General features: G+C 44.8%; 1 protein-coding gene across 3 annotated transcripts in view; it reads left to right on the top strand.

Moving 5' to 3' along the window:
- The first annotated feature begins 1,395 nt into the window (after positions 1-1,395).
- The window catches only part of Arhgap39 (Rho GTPase activating protein 39), a 98,153-nt gene continuing 75,405 nt past the window's right edge, over positions 1,396-24,143 (top strand). For 2 of the 3 annotated variants that reach the window (XM_075959676.1, XM_075959674.1), the window contains exon 1: positions 1,396-1,585. The gene's annotated coding sequence lies outside the window, so the exon portion shown is untranslated. Of the gene's footprint in view, positions 1,586-1,685; positions 1,707-24,143 lie in introns of those variants that run through there. The other variant, XM_075959675.1, reaches the window with a different exon arrangement.

Here is a 24,143-nt window from a genome sequence, read left to right as displayed (position 1 = left end):
CTGACCTGAGTTCCAGATTCAGGACCCCAACAGTAGGGGAAAACCGACTGACTCCCTTAAATTGTCTTCTGACATCTACATGTAGTCCTTGATACCTGCAGCCATATACGTATACAAAATAAGTAAGTAAAATATTTTCAGGTGTATTTTTATCATTAAAAAATTACTTATGCCTGAATACATGAATGCAAAGGCCAGAGACATGGATCCCAGGCCCCAGTAATATTTAAAGAAAAAAAAAAGATAGCAAGCCAGGCGGTGGTGGCATGCACCTTTAATCCCAGCACTTGGGAGGCAGAGGAAGATGGATCTCTGTGAGTTAGAGGCCAGTCTAGGCTACAGAGCAAGTTCCAGGAAAGGCTCCAAAGCTACACGGAGAAACCCTGTCTCGAAAAACCAAAACCAACAGGCCCCCTCACCCCCGCAAAAAAAAAAAAAAAAAAGAAAGAAAAAAGAAAAAGATAGCAAAGACTGGCAGGGTGAGAAACATGCACCTGTAATCTGTAAACGGCAGGCAGATCTTAAGTTTGAGGCCAGCCTGCACACATAGCAATATCTCATCTGAAAGAAACAAACACAAAGGAACCCAAGAGTCAGCTGAGGATGTAGCTCAAGCGCTTTACTCGTATGCACAAAAACGCTGGGTTCCACCTCTACCACTGCACAAACCGGATATGGTGGCGCATGCCTGTAACCCCAGCGCAGGGGAGATGAAGGCAGGAGGATTAGAATGTCAAAGCCATCCTGAAAGTCAGTCTGGGCTATATAAACTCATGTCTCAAATAAAAATAAGTAATAAAAATTTCCAAAGGGCCAAGGAGATGGCTCAGTGGGTGAAAGGGCTCGCTGTGCAAGTCTGAGGATGGGAGTTCCATCCCTGGAACCCACGTGGAAGGCGCTGTCCTCTGACTTCCACACGGGCACCATTGGCATGTGCGCGCGCACACATGATATACAACACACACAAAACAAAAATAGAAAACGGAGCACATTTAAAGGCCGTGTCTGAGTTACCACAAGAAATAGCTAAGGAGATAAAAGAAGGAAAATCATAAAGGGAAGTTAGAAACATGGAGTACGGCAGGGTATTTTAGACAATGGCTGCCTTTCCAGAGTCAAAGAAGAGGTAAAGCTCAGGCTCAGAAACACCCGCAGGGTTAGAACTAGTAAAGTCACGCCACACCCACACCAGGACACACCTGAGGTGACCCAGACCGCCCGAAGTGGGCGGGTACAGGTGAGAGCAAAGCGACCGGCTAGTGCGGCACTGGGGGCGGGGCCTCCGACAGAGGCGAGGCTCGCCCTTGGCTCCCGAGGGGCTGCGCGGTGGCGCAGGCGCACTGCAGCCTCGCGGGCGGCGCCCCCTGGCGGCGGCAGCGTCCTCGCGGGGGCGGAGCCGGAGGCGGGGGGTTGCGCTTGGTGACGGGGGACGCGCGGCCGCAGCGCACTGGACCAGCGGCAAGAGACCCAGGACGTGGAGCGCAGACTGCGGCGGCCACGGCGGCCGGGAGCCGCTGGGAGCTGGGGCGCAGCGTGCGGTCTGTGATGAGGGGCTGCGGCGGCGTGCCGGGCGCAGGGCCGGCTGGTGAGAGCGCGGGAGGTGGGCGGCGCGGGCCGGGAAGATGGCGGAGAGGCCTCGCTGCGGCCCCACGGCCTGGCCCGGGCGGAGGCCCCCAGTACGGTCGTGCTAGGAATCGGGGCCCCAGGTGACCCGGTCGGGGAGGGTCTGCGCGAGGGCGCCGCCGCCGAGGGCCAGGAAGTGTGAAGGCGGGTTTGCCTGAGAGAACCGACCGGAGGGTGGGTGTGAGAGTGCCATGGTCTGCACGCGTGCCCGGCCTTTGGATGGGTGTGAGTGAGTGTGTGTCCCTGCCCAAGATAGTTGCTCTTTGCTTGAGGTGGCTGGGATTGTGATGGCCCTGAAGGTGGGTGTGGGGTGTGAGGGTGCCTGGCCTGCAGACAGGTGTGTGGAGGCAGCCCGAGGACAGGTGTGCATTCTGTGGCCAGGCCCCGAGCCGGTGTGCATGTTCCTGTCCTTCCTGCGCGCTGGGCTCCGTCCGTTTGCTCTATATAGTCGGGGTGGTGAGCGATGGTGCTTGCCGGGCGAGGATCTTGCGGGCCAGGCTTTGTCCGCAAAGCCCGGGAGTCGGTGGGCGTCTCTGGGTCGGGTCATGGCTTGCTTGCGCGTGGTGCGCCCTGGCTTCGCGGCTGGGCCTCTGCGGCAGGCTCGGGTGGACCTTTACCCGGCCTTTCGGTCTTGCAACTCCCTGGGCGCCTGCTGTTAGCAGGCGTGGGGTGGGTGGGGGCTGCGAGCCGGCAGGCTGTGCGTCCCGGCCAGGCTGTCTTTATTTTAAAACGTGCTGCCCGCTTCGGGCGCGGCAGCTGTGGGTGTGTTCCATGCTGCTGCTCACCGCAGCTGCTGTGGGCGCTACGCAACCTTCAGCCGCAAAAATGCGGCTGGGCCCCCTCCCCCTTCAGTGTTGTTCGGGTTGGCCAGGCCTCCAGTGACCTCTGCAGAAAAACGTACAGTTGCGAGGCTTCAGTTCCTCCCGTGGTGCAGACAATACGGACGTTTGTCTTTGGGAGCTAGGGAGGGCAATTGAGCACTGCGTCCTGGGCGCAGTCTGTAAACAGCAGGTGGTTTTGTCCACGGCTCCCCCTTTTACAACGAACGAGGGGGATGGGGGTTAGAAAGAGGAGAGGTGTGACTGGTTGTCAGGAGAGCCAGTCTTTAAGGGAGGGATTCAGACTGCCTAGGAGGAAGTGTAGAGGTGGCTCCTTCCAGCTTGTGGTCTAATCAGCTGTCTTGCCAGAGGCTGGAGCAGAGTGAAAATGAGTGCCGGTTCTGGAGCCAGACTGACCGCCCTTGAGTCATGACTCCTCCTTTACTGGCTTTGTGGTAATAGGTAAGGTCTCTTTGCCTTTGGTTCTTGGCTGTAAAAGGGGTACACTAATAGTACTGGTCTCACAATGCTGTTGTGAGGACTCTGTGACTTAAGACTTGTAAAATTTTCACACCTGGAAGTTTGAGTGTCTGTCAGGAACCGTTCTTGCTACTGTTGCAGGCTGTCAGGGTTAGGTGTGGGTTGGATTGGGTGCTACAGAGTGCGTAAGCTGAAACATTTTTTTTTTTTAAATTTTGATTTAGACAGGGTTTTGCTGTGTAGCTCAGGCAGGTTCCAAACTCATGATCTTGTCTGGCAAGCATTGCCATGCTTGACTTAAAACATCTTAATTGTCTTAGTTGTGTGTGTGCGCGCGCGTGCACCAACACTGGCATATAAAGGTCAAAGGGTAACTTTTAGGAGTTGTTTCTCACCACCTACCATATGGTTTCCAGGGACTGAACTGAGATCAGAGTGCCTTTTCACACTGAGCCATCTAGCTGGCTGGAAGCAAATTGTTGTAAGGGTAAAACAACCTATTTCATACACTTAGATAAATTGCATAGAATTTTTTTTTTTTTTTTTGGTTTTTTTCGAGACAGGGTTTCTCTGTAGCTTTGGTGCCTAACCCGGAATGCATAGAATTTTTTAAAAAGTATTTTTGGAAAGTAAGCAAGCATCTTGTGAACTACCATAGACTACCACAGTACTAGACTGGGATAGATGAGATGGTGTTGCCAGAAAAAAAGGTGTATGCAGTTCCTGGATATTGTGAGTCAGGCCCACAGGGCCATTGTATACTTAACGGTGTTGCCTTTAAGAGAGGTAATTTTATTAAAAATGAATTTTGACACTCAAGATGTCAGTCACAGAGTGAGAGCTTGGCGTCACTTGCACAGTACGTGCCTTGGTGGGTGGGTGAGTTATTGGAAGACAAGACAGGTTGTGAAACAAAGTGAGGGGGATTACCACATTTCCCAAGGATCTCCTTATCACTTTCCCATCTTTATCTCAGATTTACTTTGTGTGTGTGTTTCAAGACAGTTTTGTGTGTGTTTCAAGACAGTTTCCCTCTGTAGCCTTGGCTATCCTAGAACTAGCTCGGTAGACCAGGCTGGCCTCACACTCATGGAAATACATCTGCCTTTGCCTCCTGAGTGCTGAGATTAAAGGCGTGCGCCACCACTGCCCAGTAGATTTATTCTTGAGAATGGTAAAATTTCAGTTATACTCTGATAGAAAAATGAAATAAAGGCTTGAGATTTGAGGCACTGACAATGAGGATGTTTGATTTTTTTAGAATAGAGTGTCTAGCATTTGGGAGAGGAAAGTAGGAGGCCAACCTGGGTTATAGGAACCACTTGAGTTATATGAGACCATGTCTTTAAACAAAAGAAAAAAGGTAGTCCCGTTTCATTCTGGCCTCTGCCATATGTGTTCTGGGGCAAAGGTCATGGATTAGGAGTTAACATAGAATGCCACAGTGTCACAAAGCATTGCTCATTAACGTAGACTAGATGTGCATCCATGCGCATGCAGGGACAGACTGTCTTAGCTACCAACTCAGGAGGCCTTTTTTCATTGTTTCCGTTCTTGCCTCCCCAGATAAAATTTTTACCCTTTCAGGGTAGTGGTGGCACACACCATTAATTCCAGCACTGGGGAGTGGGGGTAGAGGGCAGAAACAGGTTGATCTCTGTAAGTTCGAGGCCAGCTTGATCTACAAAACAAGTTACAGGACAGCCAGGGCTGTTGCACAGAGAAACCTTGTCTTGGAAAACCAAAGGGAGGAAAAAAGAGAGAGAGAGAAAGAAAAAAATAAATCAAAAATAAATCTCTGTTCTTAGTATTGATCTCCCTGAGGTTCCTATGCCACCTGGTTCCTTCTCTCACTGACCCTTAAGTTACTCCCAACTTTATGTCCCCGTGCCCTGTGATGAATCTGACCTGGGTTTTGTCCTTGGGCAGCTTTTGTCATCCTGCTGGGAAGTTTTTCCTCTCCTGGCTTGTAGCACTGCCCGTGTCTGCTCCTACAGCAATCAAGACCTGAAACCCTGTGGCTGACAGTTACGGGATGTGTCTTCTTGAGCTCAAGCAGGTCAGCTGTGCCCACTGTTCTGTCCATCTCTGAAGTGTGATACTGACATAGGTGACCTTTATTGTCATCTGTTGTGAGTTATGGTGATGCGAATTGCTCTCCTGTGTCTGTTGTCTTGTGATGAATCCATACTAATCTTTTTGCAGTATATGTACTAAGAAGATCCTGGCATCATCTGTTTTGTTCCTGTGTGTGTGTGTGGTTTTTTTTTAAATATTTGTTTATTATGTATACAATATTCTGTCTGTGTGTATGCTTGCAGGCCAGAAGAGGGCACCAGACCTCATTACAGATGGTTGTGAGCCACCATGTGGTTGCTGGGAATTGAACTCAGGACCTTTGGAAGAGCAGGCAATGCTTTTAACCTCTGAGCCATCTCTCCAGCCCATGTGTTGTTTTTGATTGTGGTACAGCTTTTTTTTTTTTAAAGTTTTTGGTGGCAAAATCATAATAGCATTAGAAATATTTTCCAATATTCCATATAAGTTTTCCCCAACTTTGCTTTAAATTGAACAACTAATCTATGTTACTTGTTACATGCATTTTAGTGCTACAAACATGGAGGTTGGAAGGGAGGCAGGCCAGACATAGGTTGAGGATGTGGCGCAGTTGTAGAGTGTTGGCCTAGTATAAACAAAGCCTGAGGTTTGATTCCCTAACATCCCATAAAACCAGGTGTGGTGGCACACACCTGTAATCTCAGCACTTCTGGGAGCTGGAGGCGGGTGGATCAGAAGTTCAAGGTTATTCAATGTTACGTGACAAATTTGAGGCAAGATTGGGTTGTATGATACACCTTGTCAAGTAAAGAAAAGAAATAAGCCAGCAGTGGTGGTGCACACCTTTAATCCCAGCAGAAGCAGGCGGATCTCTGAGTTTGAGGCCAGCCTGATTTGCAGAGTGAATTCCGGGACTACACAGAGAAACCCTGTCTTGAAAAAACCCCCATCCTCCTGCCCAATAAAAGACAGAGAAAGAGAAAGAGGGCCAGAGATGGCTTGACTTTAAGGCATCTACCACCAAACCTGATGACCTGAATTTATCCCTGCTTCCCACCTGGTAGAAGGCGAAAAATGACGTGGCAAAGTTGTTTCATATTCACATGCATGCGGTGGGATGCACATTCACATGTGGACATACATGAGCGAACAAATAATAAAGAAAGAAAAGCAGACCAGGTGTAAAGTCACTTGTCTGGATGATGCAGTGCTTATGACCAGAGCTCAAATCCTTGGAGCCCACATAAAGGTAGGAGAGACTCAACTCTAGAAAGTTGCCCTCTGACTACTAATGCCAAGGTTTGCATATCTCCTTCTCCCCCTTACCCCCCTCATATACACACATAAATAATAGAAAATAAATAAAATTTTAAGACTGGGGGGTTGGATGGCTCAGTGGTTAAGAGCACTGGCTGCTCTTCCAGAGGCCGGAGGACTTGTGTTTAATTCCCAGCACCCACATGGCAGCTCACAACTGTTTTTAACTCTAGTTCCAGGGGATTTGGCACCCTTATGCCAATGCACATAAAATAAAGTTAAATAAATTAAAAACAATTTAAGACTGGGGCGATGGCTCAGGGGGTAAAAGTGCCTGCTACCAAGCCTGATGATCTAAGTTCAATTTCCAGGACTCACACAGTGGGAGGAGAGAACTGACTCCCAGAAGATGTCCTCTGATTTCCACATGGGTGCCTTGGCATGCACATGCCCACATGTGCATATATAAAATAAATCGTGTGTGTGTGTGTGTGTGTGTGTGGCTAGAGACAGGGTTTCTCTGTGTAGCACTGGCTGTCCTGGAACTCACTCTGTAGACAGGCTGGCCTTGAATTCAGAGATCTCCCCCCCCCCCCCCCCAGGATTAAAGGCAGGCACTACCACTGCTGACTGTGTTTGTATTTTTTTTAAGTCAGGTTCTTAGCCAATCATGGTAGCACACTTCTTTAATCCCAGTACTCTGAAGGCAGAGACAGTGGATCTCTGTGAATGTGAGGCCAACCTAGTTTACATAGAGACCCTGTCTCAGGGAAAAAACAAAAGCAAAAAAGATCTTTACTCTAGCACTGGCTGGACTAAAACTCACAGAACTCCACCTGTCTCTGCTGCTCAGTGCTGGGATTAAGGACATCTGTCACCATGCCTTCTCTTTTTAAATAAATAAAAAATATAATAGAAAAAGAAGCTGGAAGGTGGTGGCACACACCTTTAATCCCAGCACTCGGGAGGCAGAGGCAGGTGGATCTCTTTGAGTTTGTGGCCAGCCTGTTCTACAAGAGCTAGTTCCAGGACAGGCTTCAAAGCTACAGAGAAACTCTGTCTTGAATATCAAAAAACAAAACAACAACAGTAAAAAAACCAACCTTTAAAACAGGTCCGGTGAGATGGTTTAGCAAGTAAAGGCGCTTGCTGCTAATAAGTCTGATGACCTGAGTTCAATATATACATGGTGGAGAGAACTGATTATCAAAAGTTGACCCTGAGGGTCAAAAAACCAAAACCAACAACAAAACCTTAACAGAATGAGTGAAAGGCCAGACAAGTTTTCTAGACTAGGGATCAGGAGTTATAATCTATTTGTAGACACTTCCTATCTTTCTGCACTTCCCTGGTCTCTTTTGGCAATAAAGTTTTATCTATACTAGCCAATCCTGTTCATTTTTGTATTGTTTTGGTCGTTGTGATAGGCTACTTGTGTATTTACGGAACTGGCTTGCTTTCCTAGAAATTTCATGGGCAAACGATTGCATGGACTATAGTGATGAGGAAAGATGTAGTTCATGGGTTGCTTTTGCCTCTGCCAGAGTTCAGTGGGGGAAAGGAAGGATAGCATAGCATTGTAGATAGGAGTTTCAAGTTTGGAAGTAAAGGCACAAAAATAGGGTATAGATGGTGTATAGGGCTTAAAAGTTTGTGCAAAGAATAGGAAAGCTAGCCAGGCAGTGGTGGCGCATGCCTTTAATCCCAGCACTTGGGAGGCAGAGGCAGGCGGATCTCTGTGAGTTCGAGACCAGCCTGGTCTACAAGAGCTAGTTCCAGGACAGGCTCCAAAGCTACAGAGAAACCCTGTCTTGAAAAAAACTAAACAAAAAAAAATAGGAAAGCTGTGTGGTGGCACATCTGTATCCCAGCACTGGGGCCCAGAGTGAGGATGAGATGGGGGAGGCTGGAGGAGCAGGAGTTCAAGGCCATTTTAAGAGCTTACTTCTTGCTCGTATTTCAGTTGCTTATAACCTTTTTCTCCAGACTAGGCCAACTGCTTCCGTGGTACATGTTTTTATGACAGTCAGGTAGTAAGAACTCACTGTGTCTAGTCAAGCTTCGTCTTGAACTGGTTGCTCCGCTTCTGTAGGCCAGAGCAGGGTAGGAGGGGAAAATGTAGACTGGAGACATAATCATGGTTCCCTAGAAATTGAGTCACCGTGCTCCCTGCGATGTGGAAGTGAGGTGTAGCTAGACTTGGATGGCTTCTCTCAGCCTGGGATGGTAGTCAGTCCATCTGCACACAGAAGCCTCTAAGATTCTCATAACTTCACCTCCCTTTCTTCAGACTTTGTCTCTGTTATTTGGGACCCCACGTCTGCTTAGTTACTAGTGGCTCCCTTGGCCTTGACCCCCCCCCCTTCCACATTGTTGCTTTTATGTATCATCGAGTGGTGATTTGACCCATTCCTCTCTGGCATTTGGCAGTATCAGGAGCCATTTTTGGTTATCCTTCTGAGAGGGATGGCCAGGGACTTGTGAAAACAGGGATGATGATAAACTATATCCTTTTGTCACCCTGTGTTCTTGGATTTCCAGTGCCTCCTATGCTGCGCTCTGCTACAGTGTCTCCTGGTCTGTTGTTCTCACCTTAACAACTGTTTGGCTACTGGTCTAGGCTTTACTTGGCATTGTGGTTCTTTTTTTTTTTTTAATTTTGGTTTTTCCGAGACAAGATTTCTCTGTATATCTCTGGCTGCCCTGGAACTCACAGAATCCACCTGCCTCTGCCTTCTGAGTGCTGGAATTAAAGGTGTGTGCTCAGTAAAACGTGCATTTTGATGTCTTGTTGCATCTGATCTTTAATGTCAGTAAAGATAGGTGAGTAGGAGCTGTGATTATCCTCAGTGTTAGGAGATTGAAGGAGTGATTCTCATCTCTTCTGTCTTGGCTGCTTCCAATTAATTGGGGTTTTTCTTTTCTCTTACTTTCTGAAGTTTAGCCTGTTTGATTCTCGGTACATTTGCTTTATTTTGCTTCCTAAACTTTTTAATTTTATTTATTAATAATTAAAACAGATAATATAGTCACATGGTAGAGAAGCATGCAGGTACTTCGTGGAACCTTCTGGTTTCTTTTGGAGCCTGGTTCCCTGGAGGTGGGTGACCAACCTTTCCTATAGACACTTTGAAAGTGCTGTTGTGTATGCAATCTTTTTCCTGCCCTTTTTTTTTGAAAATGTTTCTGATCTGTCTTAGTCACTGTTCTTTTGCTGTGAAGAGACATCGTGTCCAAGGCATTCCTTTTAAAAGAAAGTGTTTAATTGAGGGCTTGCTTGCAGTTTCAGAGGCTTACAGCATGGTGGCATGAATGGTGCTGGGCCTGTGGCTGAGAGCTCTGTTGTGATCTGCAAGCCAAAAGAGAGAACCTGGGCCTGGCATGGTCTTTTGAAACCTCAAAGCCCACCCCTAGGACATACTTCCTCCAACAAGGCCACGCCTACTCCAACAAGGCCGTACCTTCTATTCCTTATAATCCTTTCAAATACTGCCATTCCCTGGTGATGAAGCATTCAAATATATGAGCCTATGGGGCCATTCTTATTCATACCACCACATAACCCTTGCTCCTTCATCTGTAATGGCAGGTTGTACTGTATCAGTACTTTTACCAGTGCTGAAATGGCTATGTGGTATTCTGTAGTAAGGGGACATGTAATTTATGTAACTAGCTCCTGCTAGTGAATATTGGGAAATTAATTAAGGCATTAGGCACTTTTGCAAATGTATGAGTGTGCCTGGAGACGCTCCTTGAGAAATAGTATTTATTTCTTTAGTCAGTCATTCTATGATCATGATCTAGTTTTATCATCTCTTTGTTTGTTTGTTTGTTTTTCCTGAGATAGTGTATTCCTGGCTGTCCAGGCTGGCGTCAAACTCAGATCAGTCTCCCGAGTGCTGGGATTAATGGTGTGTGCCATCACTACCTGGCTCAGTTTTATCTCACAGGTCTTCAATTCTGTACTTCTTTTTTTTTTTTTCCGAGACAGGGTTTCTCTGTGGCTTTGGAGCCTGTCATGGAACTAGCTCTGTAGACCAGGCTGGTCTCGAACTCACAGAGATCCGCCTGCCTCTGCCTCCTGAGTGCTGGGATTAAAGGCGTGCGCCACCATCGCCCGGCCTTGCGCCACCATCGCCCGGCCAATTCTGTACTTCTTTTGGACATTTGTTCTCCCATTATCTGTCCCTTTATGTTTTAAATATTGTAGTTGATCAGAAAAATGAGTTTCTCCACTGGAATTGAGTTCACCTTTTTGTGTTTTCTTATGGTTAAGAAGGCGAAGCATGGGCGTTGAGGTGGCTTAGCAGTTAAAGATGCTTGCTGCCCTGTAGGTAGCACAGCTTAGAGTAAGCATTGGAGAAACCAGTATTGTCAATCACGTGGGCTTGTTTCCTTCAACAGAAGGAAATGAATAATGCCCTGTCACCTGGAATGCCAGCACGAAAAATAACCAACAATCTGGTGATTCTTTGCTATTTTATTGGAGCCAGCCTCCCCCTGAATCCCAATATCCTGAGCACTGTTTAGACCCTATCCTGAAGTAATAGAATACGTCCTTATGAAAGAGGTCCCACATACTTTGTTCTCTCCACCAATAAAATTGATCCTTATGCTTATCACAGATCTTCCTCTAGGTCCTAGCCCTGAGCTCTGTTTTATCAACCAGTGGAACCCATTCATATTGTAAAGGTCAGAGGTCACAAGTTACACTGTGTTGAAATGTTTAAGAAAAGTAAACTATGAGGCCAGTCTCTGGAAAGCTAGGACCCAATGTCTGCACCTCTCCCAGATAGTCCCCCTACGGGCCATGAGGCTTGCAGTGGGTGGGGTGGGGTGGGGTGGGGGTCCCCAACACTGCCAAGCCCGAGAACATGAGTATAATCCCTGGAACCTACACAGTGAAGGAGAGAAACCAAAAAGTATCTTCTGACCTGCACTCACGTGCTAAAGCATGTACACACAGGTGGGCAAACATGCACACACATACAGTAAATAAATAAATGTGATAAAAAATAAAAGAGGAAAGCACACTTCCTGCACAAAAGGTGGCCATAATAGTCATGGTACTGAAAGTGGCACAACCCATAATGTCATCAATGGGTAGATGGACAAAATGTGATAGATCCAGAGCAAGGGGATTGTCTGCCAATAAAAGAAATGAGTTATTAATTCCTGTTATAACATACATGAACCTTGAAAATATATGCCTAGCCAGGGGTGGTGGCGCAAATCTTTAATCCCAGCAGTCAGGAGGCAGAGGCAAGTGGATCTCTGTGAGTTTGAGGACAGCCTGGTCTACATAGGGAATTCCAGGACAGCTAGAGCTACAGAGTGAAACTCTGTGTTGAAAAACAAACAAACAAAAAAGAAAATACTATGCCTAGTGAAAGAAGCCAGACATATGTATGATTTTATTTGACTTTTTTTAAATTTTTGGTTTTTTGAGACAGGATTTTTCTATGTATCCTTGGCTGTCCTGGCACTCGCTCTATAGACCAGGCTGACCTGGAACTCACAGACATCCACCTGTTTCTGCCTCCTTAGTGCTAGGATTAAAGGCGTGTATCACCACCACCTGGTATATTTGGCTTTTTGCAATAGGTTTTTGCTATATTGTCTAGGCTGGCCTCAAACTCAAGATCTCCCACCTCAGCCTCCTAAATGCCCCAACAGAGACCTAGACTGTCTCCTTTACCTCTGGGTACTAGAGTATCACATGTCAAGAGAGACTGAAGTTGGAGTGAAAGCAAGCAGGCCTGGCAAACGTAGAACCAGGCACTAGTACTCTGCCTTACCCATTGAAAATGGTTCTGCTCCCAAACCAGGACTGTTCTTGGCTAAAGTGGCCTTGGGCAGGAAATCCCGTGCTTTCCCAGGAGTCAGCTGGGGCAGATGTACATCCCTACAGAGTATCCACAGGAGAATTTTTGGGCACCCGCCACATTATCTCATCCAACTTTTAGAAACCAGAGCTGCTTCTAGTACTTTTGGCTAAAGGAACAAGGATTTTCTCTCTTGGCCTCTTGGTCCTTGGCTCGCTTCTGGTCCTCTTGCCCTCTCTTTTCTTTTTTCTCTCTCCTCTTCCTTTCTCACTTTTCCCCTTTCTCTCCTCTCATGCATGGCCTGGTTCAGTCTGCTGGCCGTGTCCAGTCCACTGCTTTCTCTCCCTGCTCTGTGCTCTTCCAGATGCCTCTGCTGTTCTCTCCCTCATGTCTACAATAAAAACCTTCTCAACTATAAAACAAGAAAAGGATAAGGGTTTTCATAGCACAGGCAAATACTGATTATAAAACAAAAGATCCACATCATGACAAATTAATAGAAAAGCAACATGCAGAACTCTGGAAGCTTACTTCACTGTGACTCACAGGACATGCAACATGCAATCTGATGTCCAAATAGCAAGAGCCCTGTGGGTTGGGGAAATTTAACCTATTAGGTCTGAGCACAATCCTGACTGTTGGGAAAATGCCTTCCCCCCAGAGTCCCAGGGAATGGCAGAGAGCACTATAACAGAAACTACCAGTAGTATTGTAGGACAAAGATTCTATGAAACGTAATTGCCACCCCATCCAAATAGTGCTGGACCCTCCAGCCCCTTAAAAAAACAAACAAAAAGACTGAAAAAGAAAAAAAAACCCTAAAAATCAAGGAACACTGCCTTTGAATTTGTTATATAGCGGAGGATGACCTTGAATTCTAATTCTCCTGATTCTCCCCCCTCTTCCCCCTAACCTCTTCATTTTTCCAGTGCCAGGGATCAAATTCATGGCTTGCGTGAAATATATGCTCTACACCTGAGCTGTACTCCTAGCCCTGCCCTCTTCCCCCCCCCCTTTTTTTTTCATGACAAGGCTTCTCTGTAGCTTTGGAGCCTGTCCTAGAACTCTTTTTGTAGACCAGACTGGCCTTGAACTCACAAAGATCCGCACGTCTCTGCTTCCTGAGTACTGGGATTAAAGGTGTGCACCACTACCGCCTAGCTCAGGTGGTTGTCTTTATTATAGAACTATATGTTCTTTATATATTTGGAATAAAAGTCTCTGCTCAAATACATGATATACAGATATTTTTCATTGTGTACATATATGTATGTGTGTGCATGTGTGATATATGTATGCATGTGTGTGTCTGTGTCTGTGTGTATGGTGTGTGTGTGTGTGTGTGTGTGCATGTGTGTGTGTAGGCCCTAAGTTGATGTTGTATGCACTCCTTGATCGCTCTTTATTTTATTTACTGAGGCAAAGGTCTCTTGCTGAGCACAGCTCTTGTTAGCCAGCCTGTCCAGAGGATCCCCAGTCTCTACCTCCCCATTACTGGGATAACTTGCATCTGCTGTGTTTTTCTGGGTTTTATGTGGGTTCTGGGACTCTAAACTCTGATCCTCATTCTTGCATGGCAAGTGCTTTGTCCATTGTGTTGTCATCCTAGAGGGGTTTCACTTTTTGATAATATCATTGAGAGAATAAACATGTTAATTTTGATGAAATCTAGTGTATTTTTTCTTTAGTTGCTCATATTTTGATATTGTAGCTAAGAAACCATTGCCCAATCTAAGGCCACAAAGATTTATTCCTGCCAGGAATGGCGACACATGCCTCTGAAGGCTGAGGCCAGGGGTTTGCTGTGAACGCAAGACCAGTTCGGGTGTATATGAGTTCAGGAGCAGTCTGAGATACATGGCAAAACTCCAGCCAAAAAACAAACCAAATAACAGAAACTTTACTCTTGTGTTTTCATCTAAGGATTGTATGGTTTTTAGTTCATGCACGACATTTTTTATTTTTATATGTTGTTTTGTATCTTATGCCTCTAGGAATTTGAACCGTTTGAGTTATTTTTTACTTATGTATTGAGGGAGAGTTGAAATAGGGTCTTATGTAGCCAAAGCTGGCCTCAGACTCACTATGTAGCTGAGGCTGGTCTTGAACTCCTGATCCTCCTACTTCCTGAGTGCTAACATAACAGGCATGCACCACAATGGCCGGCAGAGTTAATTTTTTATAGATTTTGAGATCCAGGTCCACTGTTACTCTTTTGTGTATAGCTGTTGATCTTTGCTAGCTCCATTTGTTAGAAAAACTTCCCTATTGAATTGTCTTGGCACCCTTGTCAGAAATCACCTGACTGTAAATGGAGGTTTTATTTTTTTTCTGACTCTTAATTCTCTGTTGTTGTTCTACCTGGCCTATGGCAGTGCCATGTTGTCTTGACTCCTGTAGCTTGCAGTAGACTTCTAAGTCAGAAAGTCCGAGTCTATCACTTCGTCTTTCTCAAGATTGTTTTAGCAATTCTGGGTCCTACCATTTCCATATTACCTTAAGGGTCAGCATGGCCATTTTTTCAAATAATACAGGATTGACTTTGGCAGGAACTGTTGTTGAATATGTGGGTTAATATGGGATGTTTATATTTTAATTTCTTTATTTTTATTTCATGTACATTGGTGTTTTACCTGCAGGCATGTCTATATGAGGGCATCAGATCCCTTGGAGCAGGAGTTACAAACGGTTGTGAGCTGCCATGTGGGTGCTAGGAACTAAACCCTGGTCCTCTGGAAGAACAGCCAGTGCTCTTAACCTCTGAGCTATCTCTCCAGCCCAGGATGTTTATATTTAATATTGTTTAGTCTCTCAGTCCATGAACATGGGCTGTCTTACCATTATTTTTGTCTCGGATTTGTTTTGACAATGTTTGATAGTTTTCATTGTTCAGTTTTTGTACTCTGATTCAATTTATTCCTAAATATTCCTTTTGATATTATATATTGTTTCCCTAATTATGTTTTTAAATTTTCCATTCCAAGTGATCCTTTTAAAAGTTTTTCTTTTTATGTGTGTATGTGTGTGTGTATGTATGTGTTCATGGTTGTGTGAATGCATACCTGTGTGTGTGTGCGCGCGTGTGTGTGTGTGCGCGCGCGCGTGTGTGTATGTGTGTGTGTGTGTGTGTGTGTGTGTAGACTGGAGAAGAACTTCAAGGGTCATTCCTCAGGTAACATCCCCCTTGTTTTTTTAGATTTTTTTTTTTAAGTTTGTGTGTATGAGTGTTTTGTCTGCATATACTCTGAGCACTGCACATGTGCTTGGTGCCCTTGGAGGTTGTAAGAGGGTATCAGTCCCCTGGAACTGGAGTTATGGATGGTTGTCAGCCGTCATGTGGGTGCAGAGGATGTAACTGAACCAGAATCCTCTGCAAGATCAACAAGTGCTGTTAACTGCTGAGCCAACTCTACAGCTTCCATTCTCTTGTTAGCCTGGAGTTTGCCAGGTAGGTTAGCCCGGCTGGCCATCAGCCCCAAGGTTGCCCTCCCAGCATTAGGGTTACAAAGTGTGTGCCACCATACTTGACTTTCTTTACATGGGTTCTGGAAACTAAAGTCAAATACTCATGATTGCAAGGCAAGGCAAGCATTTTGCCAACTGAACTATCAACCAGGTTTTTCTTTTCTTTCTTTTTTATTTTTGAAACAGGCTTTCTCTGTGTAACCCTGGTTGTCTTGGAACTCACTCTGTAGACCAGGCTGGCCTCGAACTCACAGAGTTTCTGCCTTTACCTCCTGCATGCTGGGATTAAAGACGTGCACCACCACAGCCCAGCTCAGGTTTTTCTTTTTAATATTAAGTATTTTGGCAAATGTATAAAAATTAAAAACATAAAGGGAAGGCCAGCAAGATGGTGAGTGGGTAAAGACACTTGCTGCTAAGTCTGAGGACCTGAGATGATCCTTCCCATGGTGGAAAAAGAGAACTGTCTCCAGCAAGAGCAGTTCACCCTGATCTTCACATGCACACATCTAAATACAAAATAAGTTCTGAAAAGGAGAAGGTAGGCACTGAAAAATCTTCTTTCCTTTTACCATAACTGTCCAGGACCCCTCCTGGCAGCAGCTAGCTGTCTTCAATTGTCATTTATCTTAGTAGGGATGTTTTATGTTTAATATATGTATGTATCGTTGTCATCATGTATGCCCCGACAATGCTTAAGCATGCATGGGTAGCCCATTTATGGTGGTTCTCCAGCTGTTCCTGGGCAGTCCTAGATGCTTGTGTTATTGTCATACCCAAAGTTCTGCAGTCTTCCTATATGCTGTCTATCCCGCACTTTGGGGCCTTCCTCTTTGCCTTATCCCGTGCACTCCTCCAATCAGTGCTATCTTTAGGTATCTGCCATTGTTCATTCTCATAACATGGCTGCAGTATCTCAAGCACTGTTGCCGTATGCTGTAGCTTACTTCCTTTGTAGATGGGGATGTTTCTTAATGTCATCGTTGCACAGCCTGTCTCTTTATGTGACGCCTTGAATCCTCCTGAGACCTGCTGTCTCAAACTGTTCAAAGCTGCTGTTCTGACGAGGGGTTCATTGTCCAGGTTTTGGAGTTGTAAAGAAGGCGGCTCAAGACAAGTGTCTCATAGACTTGTAATTTTGTTGTTGTTGTTATGTCTCTTGCTGACCAAACCTTTCCTAGTACCTGGAATGCAGCCCTTGCTGTCCCTAGCTGCCTCTTGACATCTGAAATAGTTCCCTCCTTTAAACTGAGGTTTCTTCCCAGACAGACAAAGTTTCCTGTTTGCTTGAGGTTCTGTGTTTGAAAGTGCATATGTAGTCTGGAGGACAGTCTCAGACATCATTTCTCTGGTGCCAATCACTTTGGTTTTGTTTATTTTTCTTATTTTTATTGTGACAAGGTTTCATACTGGACAGTGGCTTGTCTGGTCAGGTTAGGGAGGGATATTCAAGGGGGCTTGGGAGGGTAGGTGCAGTCATGTTTCCTGTGGTTGTATTTAACTGCAAGTAAAGTATAGAAAGGGGAGCTCTGGATTAGCCAGAGATGCTGCTATGACATATAAGCATGCCAGGGGTCCAGAGAACCATGAGGAAGAGGAGTGACAATCTAATGCCAAGAAACTGGACACCGGGCTGCATTTGTGTTGTCCAGTCTGGAGATCACGGTTAGGAGGAGCTGGAGTATTGGAGTGGGTGGGATTTCACTCGCAAAGCTTTGCGGTGGTGGATGTGCAATGAAAAGAAGGGGTGGTGCAGGAGTGAGAGGTCGTGGTAGGACCCCTGACACTTGGTTTGCACTGTAGTTGAGATGTTTTCTCGTTTTTTTGAAACATAGTTTGGCTTTGTAGCTCTGGCTGTCCTGGAACTTACTATATAGACTAACCTGGCCTCAAATTTACAGAGCTCCACCTGCCTTTGCTTCCCCTAAATGCTGGAATTAAAGGCCTGCTCTGCCACACTGGGCACTGCAGTTTGGATCTTGAATGTCCTGCAAGGGTTCTTTTTTTTAAAAAAAAATATTTATTATTTATTATGTATACAATAGTCTCTCTGTGTGTATGACGAAGGCCAGAAGAGGGCACCAGACCTTATTACAGATGGTTGTGAGCCACCATGTGGTTGCTGGGAATTGAACTCAGGACCTTTGGAAGAGCAAACAATGCTCTTAACCACTGAGCCATCTCTCCAACCCAAGGGTTCTTGTATAAAGGCTTGATCCTCAGAATGACATTATTGGAAGGGAGACTTTTAGCATGTAAGACCAAATAAGAGATCCTTATGTCACTGGGAGCATGTCTCCAAAGGGGATTGTAGGAGTTTTATCTTTTGATTTCTGGCTTGCTTTTTGTTGTTGTTTTGTTTTGTTTGTTTTTTGTCTTTTTTTTTTTTGCCTTTTGATTTCTGGCTTCTGGTAGGAGCAGTTTGCTCTGATACACATCCTACCATTGCCTTCTGGCATCTCCACCAGAGGCTCGAAGCAATAGGTCTACCTTTCTAGAACCATAACCATCACCTCCCTATGTGGCTGAGGGTGGGGGTTGCCTTGGAACCTGCTGCACAGACTAGGCTGGCCTCAAACTCACAGTGATCTCGCTCTTTCTGCCTTCTGAGTGCTGATGGGATTAAAGGCATGCATCACCATGCTGGGCTTTTTCTCTTTTTCTTTAAATCTTGATGTGTTTGAGTGTGGGCACATGTGTACCACAGCATGCATGTTGAGGTCAGAGGACAACCTCTAGCGTTGTTCCATGCCTTCCTCCTTATTTTCGAGACAGGCTCTCTTGCTGATGTGTACAGCAGGCTAACTAGCCTGCCCAATGTTGGAGAATCTCTTGTCTTTGCTTCTCATCTGTAATCAGGACCACTGGGATTAGAGAGGATTACTGCTGCATCCAGCTTTACGTGGGATCTCATGCTTATGTAGCTCTACCCACTAGGTCATCTCCCCAGTCCTCAATAATTCTCCTTTTCATGTAAGTTAATGATATTGGGTAGTTCATTATTGTGATGGAAAGCTAAAACTTGCTCATGTTGCAAAGGTGATGCCAAGAGAGCCCCTGAAACTCCATGGGTCTGTGATACACACGATAGGTCAGTGTCACTTCAAGAGTAGAGGGTTCTATTCCCAAGGTGCTACTGGCAAGAAGAATGGCAGAAATTTCATTCCAGATGAGTTGCAGGGTCTTGGGCAGTTGCTCCAAGCATGAACAGTTAAGGGGTGTCAGTATTTCTGTGTCTGGACACAAAGGCAGATTGGTTGGCTATGTTGAATTAAGAGCCATGTTTTCTTCTGGAGTGGCATATGGATTTCCATGTTTCACAGAAGGAACTGTGTCATGAAAAGACTGCACAATTGACCTTTAACGGGTGGCTGTGCATGCTTACACCCACTCGTGCGAGGCTACCGAAACAAGATGTTCAGACCCATTCCTGTAGAGGCTATCAAAACAAGATGGGTACACTCATTCATGCAGAGCCTACCAAAACATAAGACAGTAGAAGGAAGGTTTGAAAAACATGAGTGAGCCAGGTATGGTGGCGCACCTTTAATCCCAGTACTCAGGAGGCGGGCAAGTGGATCTCTGTGAGTTCAAAACCAGCTTGGTCTATATAGTGAGTTCCAGTTCAGCCAACACTAGATAGTGAGACCCTGTATTAATAATATAAAATTTAATATTAAAAAATCCCCCAAAATAAAAAGCATGAGTGATAGGACATTTGGGGGCTTTTTTTTTTTAAGACAGGGTTTCTCTGTGTAGCCCTGTTGTCCTAGAACTCACTTTGTAGAGCAGACTGACCTCAAACTCACAGAAGTCTACTTGCCTCTGCCAGTCGAGTGCTGGGATTAAAGTGTGTGCTGCCATACCCAACAGGGCATTTGTATATATTTAAAGAATACTACCTTTACAAGTCAAGATTTGAACGTAGACTTTTTTCCTATAAGAAAGCTCAAGACAGGGGCTGGAGAGATGGCTCAGAGGTTAAGAGCACTGACTGTTCTTCTAGAGGTCCTGAGTTCAATTCCCAGCAACCACATGGTGGCTCACAGCCATCTATAATGAGATCTGGTGCCCTCTTCTGGCCTGCAAGCATACATGGAAGGAATGTTGTATACATAATAAATAAATCTAAAAAAAAAAGAAAGCTCAAGACAACAGTGTTTTTGTTGTTTGTTATGACTTTGTGGGATGGTTGGCTATCCCCATTTTCTTTTTCCTTCTAAATGAATAAACCTTAAGAGAAGAAGGGCTGTGGGCTGAGAAAGGGAAGGAATTTCTGCTTTGAGTGTTGATAGCAAAACTGAGGAAGTCCTGGGAGTGGTCTGTGGCAGGATGAGCCAGAGAGCTGGGAAGAGACTAGAGGAAGGTAAAGGAATAAGAGACTACCAGTCACGGGTGCAAGTGCAGCCGTCCTGGGCACGTCCAGATCCTGTTCTTGCGCTTTCACTCTTGTGGGCTGTGTTGGGTGTGAGCAAGGGCCCTATACTCTGGCTTGCCCTGCAACTTAGAGGCTAGAGGCCTGCCTGCCTTTTGGCCATTTCTGACATCCAGGCTTCTTGGTATAGTGGACCCTTTCCATTTCAGTATCTGTGGAATCTGGGCAGACTGTCCTGTCCAAGTGCTGATACTCATCAGTCCTTGTTGACTAGTTTAAATTACATCATGTAGTTCTCCTGTATAAACGCTTTAGTGGCTTTTCCCATAGGACAAAATTTATAGTCTTGTCTTTAAAGGATTTATTTTTATTTCTTCTGCGTGAATGGTTTGCTTGCATATATGTTTGTGTATTACGTGTGTGCATCACCCTGGAAGGGTACAAGAGGGCCTCAGATGCCCTGGAACTGGAGTTACAGATGGTTGTGAGCTCCACGTGGGTGCTGGGAGGCAGACCTGGGACCTCTGGCAGAGTGCTCTTAACTGCTGAGCTATCTCTCCAACCCCAACTTTATAATCTTAACATTTCCTCTAAGGCTTCTAAGCCCTGCAGTAACACTTGGATACTGCCCATCATCTCCACGTACTGGTCACTCCCCCTCAGTCTCCAATTTTCCTTCTCAAGAGTCTGACTCTCTTCTCTAATCAAGGTCTTAGCCTGGAGCTGAAGTCTTTCCTTACTGCATTTAGTGTAGATCTTTCCTGCTGTGCTTCTCCAAAGGACATACCCTTTTTTAGAAAAAGTACCAGAATTTGTAATTTTATTTTCTTCTTATTTGTCTCTCCTTCTCATTTAAAGGCAGGGATCATGCTAGTTTTGTTCACCACTCTCTACCCAGAGTCTGGTATGAGTGCAAGGAATTTTTATTTAAAATCTATTTTTATTTTTTGTGTATGAATGTTTTGGCTACATGTATGAGTGCAGTATTCCTGCAGGCCAGAAAAGGGCACGGATCCTTGGGACCTGGAGTTAAAGCCCGTTAAGCCACCATGTGAGTGCTGGAAACTGAACTCAGGTCCTCTACAAGAACAAGTGTTTTAACCACTGAGATATCTCTCTAGGCCCACAAATTTTTTTACATAATTAATAAATGCATACATACAAAAATGAAATGCTGGAGAATTTGATGAGAGTCATTGAGAATGCAAGAGAATTCAGTATCGCTGGCTAATGATGTATATAATCAAAAAGTCTATGAATAATGGAAATAGTTCAAGACTACTCTGGATTAAACAAAACCATGTATCAAAAAACAGAAAAGAGGAGAGAAGGGAGAGGAACAGATGTTTGAGATTCAAATGTGTGTTTGAGATTAATTTTTCAAGAATGTTTTCAGTGGACTTGAAATTGTAGATTGGATGTTCTGTTTGGCATTTGAAAAACACTGTATATTTCATTCACAGTTCATGAGAGGTTTTTCTCCCCTTGCTTTTTAGAAACAGTTTTTATTATTAATTACATTTGTGTGTGTGTCTGTGTTGGTGTATCTGTATGTGTCTGAGTGTGTGTCTGTGCACTTGCGTGCCGGTGCCTGTGGAGGCCAAAAGAGAGTGTTGGATCTCCTGAATCTCCTGTGAGTCGCCTGATGTGAGTACTGAGGCTTGAACTCTGGTTCTCTGCAAGAGCACTGCATGCTTTTTTTTAAAAAAATATTTATTTATTTACTTATTATGTATACAATATTCTGTCTGTGTGTATGTCTGCAGGCCAGAAGAAACCCTGTGTTGCAAAACTAAAAAAAAAAAAAAAGAAAAGAAAAGAAAAATTCTGGGGCTGGAGAGATGGCTCAGACGTTAAGAGCATTGTCTGCTCTTCCAGAGGTCCTGAGTTCAATTCCCAGCAACCACATGGTCTCTCACAACCATCTGTAATGAGATCTGGTGCCTTCTTCTGGCCTGCAAGTATACATGCAAACAGAACACTGTATGTGTAATAAATAAATAAATAAATCTTAAAAAAAAAGAAAAAGAAAAATTCTGTGTATATATATGCCATGTATATTTGGGTATCTACAGAGGCCAGAAGAGGGCATCAAATTGCCTGTAGTTAGGTTACAGTAGTTATTAGTCTCATGATGATGTTCTAGGAGCCAAACTCAGGTCCTCTGGAAGAGCCGGAAATGCTCTCAGCCAGGGAGCCATCTCTCTAACCTTATCTTTTCACCTTTTTAATGGTGCATTTTGAAACATAAAGTTTTAGATTATTTTACATTTTCCCTCTCAAGTGCCTTGGGTGTTGCATCTTGAAAAACCTTGATCCTTCACAGTATTGAATGCTAGTTTCTGTACTCAATTTAATGTCTTAGAAGTCACTGGTGACTTGGAAAGAGTAGAGTACACAGTCCAGAGTGTGAAAGTTAAGGCATCAACAGAAGGGGCTAAGTTGGGGATGCTATTGATGCTATAGAATCATGTTGCAGAGGACTGAGGGAACCATGACTCAGTGTTCCTGCTTTGAAAATGTAGAGGTGTTTAAATATGAATTAAGGAAGACAAGGAATAATTGATAGCACAAACTTTCTGGGAATGAGGACGGTATTTGCGTAAGATTTCTACTGCCTGTCATATGAAGTTGCCACAGATTGAAACAGCAGGTTTGTCCCTCATGTTCTGTAGACTGATGAGACTCTGAGTGTGTGTAGCTCCTGTGAGATAGGTTATGAAGGGGACTATGGCTTGTGACTGAGAGCAGGACTGAAGAGGCCTGTGACCAGAATTACACTTCCAAGGCTAAAGCTGTGGTTCAGTGTCCTAAATGTGTGTGAATGAGTATACCTGAGAACAGTCCCTGGGAACATGGTTGTGATGAATACACACTTGTGGGCTTCTCAAATCCCTGTAAAGGCAGGCCTTCTGGGAAGGTGCTAGATTGGACCCAGACCATCATCATTTCTTTGCTAGTTTACTTCCTGAATATAACCCCAAATTCTCTTTGGGCTTTGCTTTCAAAGATCAAGTCTAAGTTGAAGAACAAGAGATGTGGGGACATGGCTGGCCAAGGACCATAGGTCATAGACCAGTGAGCCTGGGCCAGTATGGGTTAGTGTGTGATATAGACAGTAGTCCTGGGGATTGTGGTGAAGACACAAGAGGATGGCATGGCGTTTGAGGGGAGGAGTAGCTTTGGCAGTCTGCATGGTGTTTCCACAGATGTGCAGGAACAACTGCTGTCTATATAGCTGGGTGTCCTGATGGGCCTCTTCAGCGAAGACTTGAGTATGTGTGTGACCGCAGGGCAAGATCCAGAGAGACCTGCTTGTGGATATATTCAGTGAATTTTGGCTTACTCACATTTCAATTTAGGATGAGTTTATAAGGCTATAAACTCATTGTAGGCCAAGGAATAGCTTCTGTCCTCAAGTTTGATTTGGAAACAAGGAGAATAGAACATTTGGGGATACTGAAGTTGATGACACTCTAAGATGAAAAAGTATCTGGTTCCTGTGGTGTCCTGTGGATGCTCATCTCTCCCGCCATGTGTAGGATAGGGAGCAGGGGAGGATACAACTCTTTACTGTGGTGCTCCATTTTCTTGCCCAGTCCATGTCACAGTGGTCTTTGTGGGTGTGCTCTGAGGATCCTAGCAGTCACAAATGGAAGGACAGCTTGTTGGAGCTTGTCAGTATTTAGCAAAAATCCCTGCAACCAGAGAACCTAATGAGACATAGATTCTTTAGTCTGAATTTTGGCAGAAAAGATTTTTATATTTTCTGCATGGCACTTGAAATATATGTGGTAGAGGGCAAATGTTATGGTTTTTCTTCTTTAATATTGGTGATCAATTCTTGGAAATCAGCCATTTTTGTTCTTTCTCTCTTTTGATCTTCTTCCCTCCCATCTTCTCATCCTTCCTGTCTTCTTTCTAAGATAGTCTCAGTGTATTCCAGGTTAGTCACAGGGTCATTAACTGTAAAAGCTTTGCACTGATAGATTAAAAATCTGTTTATGGTTGAGAAAGACTGTGAAGTAACTGAAAAAAAAATCAAGAACACAGCAAAGACAGTTAATAAGACTGGGGGTATGACAAAGAAGTTGATTGAGGGCGTGGAGGATTGAATGTCAATCATTCACCCAAGAGGTGGAGATAGAGTCAGAAAAACTGAATTTGAAGCCAGCTTGGGCTACTAAGCAAGACTCAATCACAAAAGAACACCACACATTTGGTTTTAATTCTGGGAGAAGA

This window comes from Microtus pennsylvanicus, chromosome 2, assembly GCF_037038515.1.
Source record: "Microtus pennsylvanicus isolate mMicPen1 chromosome 2, mMicPen1.hap1, whole genome shotgun sequence".
NCBI classification, from domain to species: domain Eukaryota; kingdom Metazoa; phylum Chordata; class Mammalia; order Rodentia; family Cricetidae; genus Microtus; species Microtus pennsylvanicus.
This window is presented reverse-complemented; position numbering and strand designations above follow the sequence as displayed.